The sequence below is a fragment of the Carlito syrichta genome, unplaced genomic scaffold (assembly GCF_000164805.1).
Source record: "Carlito syrichta isolate Samal-C Ts95f unplaced genomic scaffold, Tarsius_syrichta-2.0.1 Scaffold215435, whole genome shotgun sequence".
In the NCBI taxonomy this organism is placed as follows: domain Eukaryota; kingdom Metazoa; phylum Chordata; class Mammalia; order Primates; family Tarsiidae; genus Carlito; species Carlito syrichta.
The window spans coordinates 39445-50032 of NW_007159531.1; the positions used below are offsets into that span (position 1 = coordinate 39445).

Genomic DNA, 10588 nt, shown 5'->3' on the forward strand with positions numbered 1-10588 from the left:
CACCGCTGCCGCTGTTGCTGTTGCTGCCGCTGCTGCCGCCAAGGCAAGCATTCCACATCACACCATCAGAGCCTGAGGTGCGGGCGAGCAGCTGAGATAAAGACCATCTGGAGCGAGAGATAACACCACCTGCTGGCAATTCAAGCCCACCACCAGCAAGTGCTGGTCCGAGGCCTGGGGACCCTCGGTCCCATGCAGGGCCAGTTACTGTGGCCCCCTGCTGCTGCTGTTCCACTGCATGCATGGGAGTCTCGGGTCTCAGCTAGCTCCCTGGCTACATTGTCTTTCATCGTCACCAAGCCGCTGGTCACTCAGGGAGGCTCTGGACGCCCACCCCTCAGAGACACCAGTCCCATTCCTGGTTGAAGTACCCTGTGGGGTGTCCAGGGCCACTTTTGCCACTCATCACCTGCCTGTTGGAGTTTTGGAGCTCTGGAGCTCCGGGCCCACCCTGGCTGAGGCACTCATCCCGTGAACCCATGCTTGGGGACCCAGACAAGTGGAGAGAAAGGGATCTACAAACGAGAATCTGCCTCCACCTTTCTCCAGGTGGAGATTTTCATTGCCCTGCCCACCGATCAACAAACTCACCTTGGTTCCAAAGGTAACATTGCTAAACAGGAGACAAAGCCCCACCCCTAATCTGAATCAGATAAAATCAACTCCCAGGCAGCCAAATCCAAACTGTGAGTAAACCTAGTTGCCTGCAATGGAAAAACAAAGGGAAGAGGCTGGAGATCAGAGGTGAAGTGATTTTAGTCTGATCTCTTATTGTGACTTATGATTTTATCATTTTGACTGTTTATTGTGATCACATTCGTTGTTTGCCTTCTGACTTACACTGTTTTATGTTTATATTGGTCTGTCTCTGTGTAGCTATCAGTATTCTTTAGGGAATGTTTCTTACGTGTCTTCTTCTACTTCTCTCCGGCCTGGTGTCTCTTTCTCATCTGATAGTTGGTATGTATGTCTGTTTTCCCTCCCGCTCTTCTCTCTCTCTAACTTCCTACTGACTCCCCCTTCCTCCATTATTTTCCTCTTTTATAGCCCCATTTTAATCTAGGAACCAAGACTACATACTGCTGAATTGACAGATTGTAAGGCAGAGGGAAATAGGTTCCAGTGTGCTCATACACCTGTTTGTGGATGCTAGAAACAGCATATACACTATGAATCACAGCGTCCCTCTCAATTAAACTTGAAAACTGCAAAACGTACAGATTACAGCCTACACTCCAACCTCAAAAGTGAACAAAGCCAGAAGACCTTCATAAGGAAGAACAGGATATAGCAGAAGAGAAATAAAAGAAACCCCACCTTCCCCAAAAAACAGAATTAAAGAAGGGGAAGGAAGGGGGAGAGAGAGAAAAATCTACAAAAATGAAGAAAAATCAAAAGAAGAGCATGAACAAACGCCCAAACCAAAAGAAAGACAAAAAAGAACCAAGTGGAAGAACAACAACTCTATAAGAACTCTATGATTGGGATGAGCTCTCACATTTCAAAAATTAGCCTGAATGTGAATGAACTAAATGCACCACTGAAAAGACACAGAATGGCAAAACGGATAAAATATCACCAGGCAACAATATACTGCCTTCAAGAGACTCATCTCACTAGAAAGGCCATACACAGGCTAAAAGTAAGAGGATGGGAAACAGACTTTCATGTGAATGGAACACAAAAGAAAGGAGGAGTTGCGATCCTAATTTCAGACAAAATACCATTTAAGCTATCAAAAATTAAAAAAGATACAGAGGGCCACTGCATAATGATAAAAGGTTCACTCCATCAACAAGAAATATCTATCCTAAACATATATGCACCCAACATAGGTGCGCCAACTTCCATAAAGCAACTTCTAGGAAAACTAAAGAAAGATATTGACTCCAACACCATCATAATTGGGGAATTTAATACCCCACTCACAACCCAAGACAGATCATCAGGGCAAAAAATCAGCAAGGAGATCTGGATCCTCAATGTGACTCTGGACCAAATGGACTTAATTGATACCTACAGAACACTCCATCCAAAGACTACAGAATACACATTCTACTCATCACCACATGGAACATATTCTAAGATCAACCACATAATTAGCCATAAATCAAGCATAAGCAAATTTAAAAGAACTGAAATTCTACCATGCACCTACTCTGAACACAGTGGAATAAAAATAAACATTGACACCAACAAAGTCCCCCTAAAACCCACAAAGAGATGGAAACTAAACAGCATGATGCTAAACAACTCTTGAGTCAATGATGAAATCAAAACAGGGATCAAAAGATACCTGGAAGCAAATGAAAATGAAGAAAAATCTTACCAAAATCTCTGGGATGCCTTAAGAGCTGTAATAAGAGGGGAATTTATATCCCTACCAACACACATGAAGAAAATGGAAGGAACACAAACTAACAACCTAAAAAGCCACCAAAGGAAGCAGGAAAAGGAGACCACAAGAACCCTAATTTCAGCAGAAGAATCCAGATCACCAAAATAAAAGCCTAAATCCAGGACATAGAAGACAAAAAGATAATACAAAAAATCAACGAAACAAAAAGCTGGCTCTTCGAAAGGATAAACAAGATCGATGGTCCCCTAGCTAGACTGACCAAGAAAAAATGAGAAAAAAACCAAATAAGCACAATAAGAAACACAAAATATGAAATCACATCTGACCCTGAAGAAATACAAAAGATCATTAGAGACTACTACATACACTTGTATGGAAACAAACTTGAAAACCTTAAGGAAATGGAGGACTTTCTGACATCACACAAAATACCTAGGTTTGAACCAGAAGAAATTTAGACCCTAAATAGACCAATAACAATCAAGGAAATCAACTACGTTATAAGAAAACTACCTACCAAAAAAAGCCCTGGTCCAGATGGCTTTCCATCAGAATTCTACAAGACATTTAAGGAGGAGTTGATACCAAACCTACTGAAGGTATTCCAGGCAATTGAAAAAGATGGAACTCTCCCCAAATCATTTAACAAAGTCAATATCACATTGATACCCAAGCCAGGTAAAGATCCAACAAAGAAAGAGAACAACAGTCCAATATCTTTGATGAACATACATGCTAAAATTCTCAACAAGATCCTAGAGAACCGGATTCAGCAACATATCTCAAAAATCATTCATCATGACCAAATAGGCTTCTTTCCTGGGATGCAAGTCTGGTTCAACATTTGTAAAACCATAAATGTAGTTAAATACATCAACAGATGTCAAAACAAAAACCACATGACTATATCATTAGATGCAGAAAAAGCTTTTGATAAAATGCAGCACCCGTTCTTGATAAAAACCCTCTAACATCTAGGCATACAGGGATCATACCTCAAAATAGTAAAAGCCATCTACAAGAAACTCACAGCCAGCATACTCCTAAACAGACAAAAATTGTAAACATTTCCCCTGAAAACTGGAACAAGACAAGGGTGCCCACTCTCACCCCTCCTTTTCAACATAGCATTGGAAGTCCTGGCTCGAGCAATCAGAGATTAGAAGGCAATTAGTGTTATCCAAATAGGAAAAGAGGAAGTCCAATTATCTCTCTTTGCAGATAATATGATTGTGTACCTTGAAAACCCTAGAGAATCTGTCAAAATGCTCCTTACACTGATAAAGGCCTTTGACAAAATATCGGGATACAAAATAAATGTGCAAAAGACAATGGTATTTCTTTACACCAATAATAAACAAGCAGAAATCCAAATAAAAAATACAATTACATTCACAATAGTCAAAAAAAATTTGAAATACCTTGGCATTTTCCTAACCAGTGATGTGAAAGATCTTTACAATGAAAACTACAAAACACTGCTCAAAGAAATCAAAGATGACACAAACAAGGGGAAAAATATCCCCTGCTCATGGATTGGAAGAATCAACATTGTGAAGATGTCCATCTTACCTAAGGCAATCTACAAATTCAATTCAATACCCATCAAATTACCAGCCACATTCTTCTCAGACCTAGAAAAAACAACACAGAAATTCATATGGAAACACAAACGTCCGAGAATAGCCAGAACAATTCTTAGCAAAAAAAAAAAAAAAAAAAAAGCAGGTGGTATCACATTACCAGACTTCAAACTCTAGTATAAAGCTACAATCATCAAAATAGCTTGGTATTGGTATAGGAATAGACATATGGATCAATGGAATATAATTGAGATTCCAGAAGCAAAACCTCAATTTCTCAACCAAGTCATCTTTGACAATCCTTCCAGCAACTACCACTGGGGAGAGGAAAACCTATTCAGTAAATGGTCCTGGGAAAACTGCCTGACCACATGCAGAAGATTGAAACAGGACCCCTATCTATCCCCATGCACAAAGGTTAACTCCAAATGGATCAGAGAGCTAAATGTAAAACCTCAAACCATAAGAACCTTAGAAAATGAAGAACATATCCTCATGGAAATCGGAAGTGGCATCCAATTCCTGAACAAAACCCAAAACCCACAGGTCATAAGAGAGAAGATAGACAAGTGGGACCTTATTAAACTGACAAGCTTCTGCAAAGCCAAAAAACCATCAAGAGAGCAGGGAGACAGCCTACAGACTGGGAGAAGTATTTGCCATCACCAGGTCAGACAAAGGCTTAACATCTTTGATCTACAAGGAACTCAAACGTGCTGAAATGAAAAAAAGAAACAGCCCCATTATAAAATGAGCAAAATATATGAACAGACACTTCACAAAGGAAGACATCCGAGCAGCCAACAGACATATGAAGAAATGTTCAACCTCACTAATCATCAGGGAGATGCAAATCAAAACCACACTGAGCTACCACCTAACTCCAGTCAGAATGGCAATTATCAACTCCAAAATAACAGCTGCTGGAGAGGGTATGGAGAAAAGGTAACATTTCTACTCTGTTGGTGGGAGTGTAAACTAGTGCAACCTCTGTGGAAAGCAGTGTGACAATTCCTAAAAGCTTTAAATATCAACCTCCCATATGACCCTGCATTCTCCCTACTGGGAATATATCCAGAAGAACTCAAATCACTCTATATAAAAGATACCTGCACATGTATGTTTATCGCAGCATTGTTCACAGTAGCAAGAACCTGGAAGCAACCATGCTGCCCATCAAAGGAGGACTGGATTAAAAAAATGTACATATACACGATGGAATATTCCGCAGCCATAAAAAAGAACAAAATCATGAATTTCGCAGCAACCTGGATGAAACGAGAGTTTATAATACTGAGTGGCCTCTCACAAAAACAAATGTCCGAGTATCACATGTTCTCATATAATGAACCTTGAACATCCAACCTAATACTATAAGAAAATGGCTGACAGTAGTGGGAAACTATGGAGGGGAGGGAGATGGTATTAACGGTAACAAATATCTGTCTGGGGATGGGAAAGCACCTCTTATTAATAGAGTACTGAATGAAACGTATTTGTATACCTTACCCTTAACTGTACCCCACAAATCATAATATAAATATTGATTGTAAAAAAAGAAAAAATGACTGACAGTAGTGGAAAACTATGTAGAGGGGAGGGAGATGGGATCAACGGCAGTAAATATCTGTCTGGGGATGGGGAAACACCTCTTATCCACAAGGGTGCCTGAATGAAACATATTTGTATACCTAACCCTTAACTGTACCCCACAATATCATAATAAAAAATATTGATTATAAAAAACAGAAATCCTGTGATAAAATAAGAACTAACAATATTCCTCTATTTGTTTTTCAGAAAGTTTATAACTTTTGCTTTTCACATTTATATCTTAGAAAGTACCTGTTACTGATTTTTATGTATGGTACAAAGTAGGTTTATAATTTTGCTTTTTTTTTCAGATGAATAACCCACATTCTCTGGAATCATAAAATAAATCGTTCACCATTTCCCTCTGAAATGTAAGGTCAGCTTCTTAGTTTGCACTTTAAAAAAATTTTTCACTGGTCTGTGTCTCAGCTTGTAATCCTGCGCTTTGGGAGACGGAGGTGAGTGAATTGCCTGAGCCCGCGGTTTTGAGACCTGCCTGGGCAACTTGGGAAGACCTTATCTCTACAATAAATAAAACGATCAGCCAGGCGTGTTAGCACATGCCTGTAATTCTGGCTACTCGGAAGGTTGAAGTGGAAGGATCACTGGAACCCAGCAAGACGAGGCTGCAGTGGCCAAGAGCGGCCACTGCACTCCAGTCTGGGTGACAGAGTAAGACTCCAACTCAAAAAAAAAAAAATTCTGGGAAATTAATTAGATTGATAAATTAATTTGGAAGAAGTTAAGAGAGACATCATTAAGATATCGTCATCTGAGATATATATACATACAACACACACACTCTTTGGATATTCTTTGATACATTTCAGTAAGTTTTCTACTTTTTGCTATAAATGTCTTTCAATTATTTTTCAGATTTATTACTAGTTTCTGTATCATTTTGTTATTAACAAGATATTTATTTGTATTTCATTTTCTGAGTGTTGATGGTACTTGGAAAGTCACTGATATTGGTCTTATGTTCATATTCTTGCTAAACGCTATTAGTACTGATAGTAGACTGTCTTGAATTTAAGTCTATGTGCCTATGGATAACAAGAGTTTTGTTTCTTTTACTCTAATTCTTGTACCTAGTAGTGTGCTAGTAAATTTATAAAACATTCTCTGGAGGGAGAAGCCTTAATTACCATCACCCAATTAACATAATATATATGGCCTGGTATGGATTCTTTTCTCTTTCTTTTTCTTTCTTTCTTTCTTTCTTTCTTTCTTTCTTTCTTTCTTTCTTTCTTTCTTTCTTTCTTTCTTCTTTCTTTTCTTTCTTTTCTTCCTTCCTTCTTTCCTTCCTTCCTTCCTTCTTTCCTCTATTCTTTCTTTTCTCTCTCTCTCTCTTTCTATTGATTTAGATTCTCACTCCATTGCCCAGGCTGGAATACAGTGGCACAATCACGGACACCCCATCTGGGCTCCAGCAATCCTTCCACCTCAGCCTTCCAAGTAGCCAGAACCACAGGTGCGTACTACCATGCCTGATTAAATTTTTTTTGTATTTATTGTAGAGATGAGGTCTCGCCAAGTTGTCCAGGCTTCTCTCGAACCCGCAGGCTCAGGCAATCCACTCACCTTAGCCTCCAAAAGTGCTAGGATTATAGGCTGAGGCACCAAGCCCAGCCTGGTATGGACAATTTCAAGTACCAACATGATGTCAACCGGTTCTCAAAACCCCTAAAATTGTTTATCAATTAGTTCTTCAGAGCTGGTAAAAGCTGGTGCAAGCATAGTGCTGTGCTATTTTCCTTATTCTTCTTGTCTTGCTACATTTGTTAGAAACTTTATTAAAAGGATAAATGATAGCAGTGATAGTGAATATCATAATCTTATTTCTGTTTTTTCTTTTTTCTTTTTTTCTGAGTTGGAGTCTCTATCACCCAGGTTGAAGGGCAGTGGCACAATCATAGTTTACCAGCCTCGGCCTCCTGGGCTCAGGTGTTCCTTCTGCCTCAGCCTTTCAAGTAGCTGGGACTACAAGTGAGCACCACCACCCCTGGCTAAGTTTTAGATTTTTTATCTTTTGTCAAGATGATGTCTCCCTATGTTTCCCAGGCTGGTCTTGAACTACTGGGCTCAAGCAATCCTCCTTCAACAGCCTCCCAAAGTCCTGGGCTGCTGCACCTGATCTTGTTTCTAATTTTAAATAATGTTTCTGAAAAATTCAATATTGGGTAAGTATGCTTCAGATTTTTGATAGACAACCTTAAGAGAAGTTTCTTCTATTCCAGTTTCCCTGAGAGTGTTCATTATGAATGAGTGCTACATTTTTTAAAGTGACTTTTCTATATCTATTAATATGATCATATTTTGCTTAATCTTTTATTATAGTGAATTACACTAATATTTCTGTAATGTTAAAACCATACTTTCATTCATGGCATAAGCCCAACTTAGTCCAATAAGTTTTTGTGTATATGATGAAAATTATTTATTGATTTCTAATTGAGAAATTAAAATTGCATAGATTCATCATGCACAAGAAGTTGTTTTGAAATATTTTTGCATTATAGAATAGCAAAATCAAGCTAATTAACATATTCATCTCACAGATTTATTTATTTGGTGAGAACAAGTAAAATCTAGTCTCCAACAAATTCTTTAATATACATTCTTAGATTCAATTTGTTAGTATTTTATTTAGGATACTTGTATCTATGTTATTAAATATGTCTGGTGGACATGGTGGCTCACAACTATAACCCCCAGCACTTTGAGAGGCAGAGGCGAAAGTAATGCCTGAACCCAGACAAATCTAGGCAACTTGACAAGCCCTCATCTCTTCAATAAATAAATAAACTAGCTGGGCATGGTGATTTATATATGTAGTTCCAGCTACTTGGAAGGTTGAGGCAGAAAGATCACCTGAGCCCAGCAGGTCAAGACTGCAGCGACCATGAGCATGCCACTGCACTCTAGCCTGGGCAACAGTGTAAGATTCTGACTCAAAATTTAAAAAAAAATTTTTTGATCAGCCTATAAATTTCCTCTGTAGTACTGTCGTTAATCCAATTTTGCTAAAGTAAAATAATTCGGACAACTTGCCAACTCTCCAGATATTTTCCAGAACATTTCTATAAACTAAGGATTACCTTTTCTCCTAAAACTTGAATAGTCTTTATCTTTAAAAACATTTGAATATGGAATTCGATGAGGAGCCAGGGGTTAGGAAGGCAGATTTTTGTAACTTATTCAATTTATTTATAACCAGTGATCTAGCCAAGAATTCTATTTTTTCTTGAATCAATTTTAGTAATTTATATTTAATTGGAAATTTGTTTATTTCATCCAAGATTTCAAATATATTGTCAAACATATTAAGTTGTTCATAAGTTTCTCAAGATTTTTTATCTTAATTATGTTCTGTGTTAATGTTCCATTTTTTCAATTCTAAATATTATTTGAACTCTCTGTCTCTTTCTGATTAATATTATCAAAGGTTTTTTAACCCTATCTTTTTCACTGAGACAAATTTTGGTATTGTGATCAATGTCATTATTTTACTTCATTATTTTTCTTCTACTTTCTCCTACTCAGTTGTACATTTTATAACTTACTGAGTCAAATGCATTGCCTACTAATTTTTAATGTTTCTTATATTCTAACATATGGATTAAGCTAGAATTTTAATTTTAGGTTTATCTGTCAGGTTCTGACATATAGAGATCCTGCTGTCATTTAAATATTTCTAATTTTCATTATATCTTCTTTGACCAATAGAATATTTAAAATGTGTTCTTGTTTCCAAAACTATGGAGGGCTTTCTGTTATCTCTTTGTTACTATTCTCTAATTTAATTTTGTTGTGGTCACCAGTTAAATACTATATACTATAAACTGTTTGATATTTGTTGAATCTTTCTTTATGACCCAATATATGGTCAATTTTCTTAAATGTCCCATGTGAACATGAAGAGGATATACTTTATTGGCTGAAGATAATTGTTTTATTTTCTACCATGACCATGTATTATATTTGCAACCTGGAAAAAAAATAAATTTAAAAAGGCAATTAGATAATGACTGCTAAAAACTAATAAATCTTCAAAGGAAAGAGATAATAATATTGAACATTTACTACTTATTAATCTACTATGTGTCAAGAACTTGAAATGTATATATGTTATTTTATTTAATCCTCATAACACTCTATAAGGAAAACAAAATTATTACCCCCAATTTGCAGATGAAAAACAGAGACACAAAGAGATCAAGTACTTGCCAAGTCACATTGTTAAAAAAAAATAGTGAAGTCTGTGTTCTAAAATACTATGCTTTAAAATGTCAACATTGATACACTTACATATATAAACATATATACACTCATATATATGCATATACACATAATATATGCTAAGTGTAAAGCAGACACATCAAATATGTGCAAGCTTGATACTACCCGTCATCGTTAGATAATCATATGGGAGAAAAAAGAAAAAATACCTCTGGCAGTTTTTTTATTCAAATTCACACCATATTTTGCCAAAGCTCTAATCACATCACTTTGCCCAGTCATGCAAGCTGCATAGAGCAAATTCCTCCCAATAACATCTTCTTCTAAGAGTAGGTGCATGGCCTGCTCATGATGAGGATTCTTAGAATCCTCAAAAATCTTCTGCAAACCTTCTACATCCCCTGCGAGGGCAGGTTGTAAGAGGGGGTTCACTGTGGTGGTTTCCTCTGGCTCTGGGACTTCTTCTTCCTCTTCCTTCTGTGAGAAAAATTCTGAACTCTCTGAGGGTCCTTCTGACTCCATTAATTCCAAAAATACCTAAGACAAAAAAAACAGTAATAGAAATCTATTCATTCAGCGTTGATCTTGATCTGCACAGACCAGATCCCCGTTCTCGAAAGCCACTCTCCACTCCCTCCATGACCATGTCTGACAAATCCAGTATGATTGAGATGGAGAAATCTGATAAGTCAAAATTTAAGAAAATGGAAATGCAAGAGAAAACTGCATTTCCAAGGAAAAAATTGAGCAGGAAAAGCAAATAGGCAAATCATAATGAGGCGAGTGCCGCTAGTAGGCACTGTGCATTCCA

General features: G+C 37.4%; 1 pseudogene across 1 annotated transcript in view; it reads right to left on the reverse strand.

Annotated features, from left to right (window-relative positions):
• The window catches only part of LOC103253260, a 36976-nt pseudogene extending 26668 nt beyond the window's left edge, over positions 1–10308 (reverse strand). The window contains exon 1 of the transcript XR_503852.1: positions 9987–10308. The product of XR_503852.1 is annotated as an ankyrin repeat domain-containing protein 45-like (transcript). The remainder of the gene's footprint in view (positions 1–9986) is intronic.
• Positions 10309–10588: the final 280 nt, after the last annotated feature.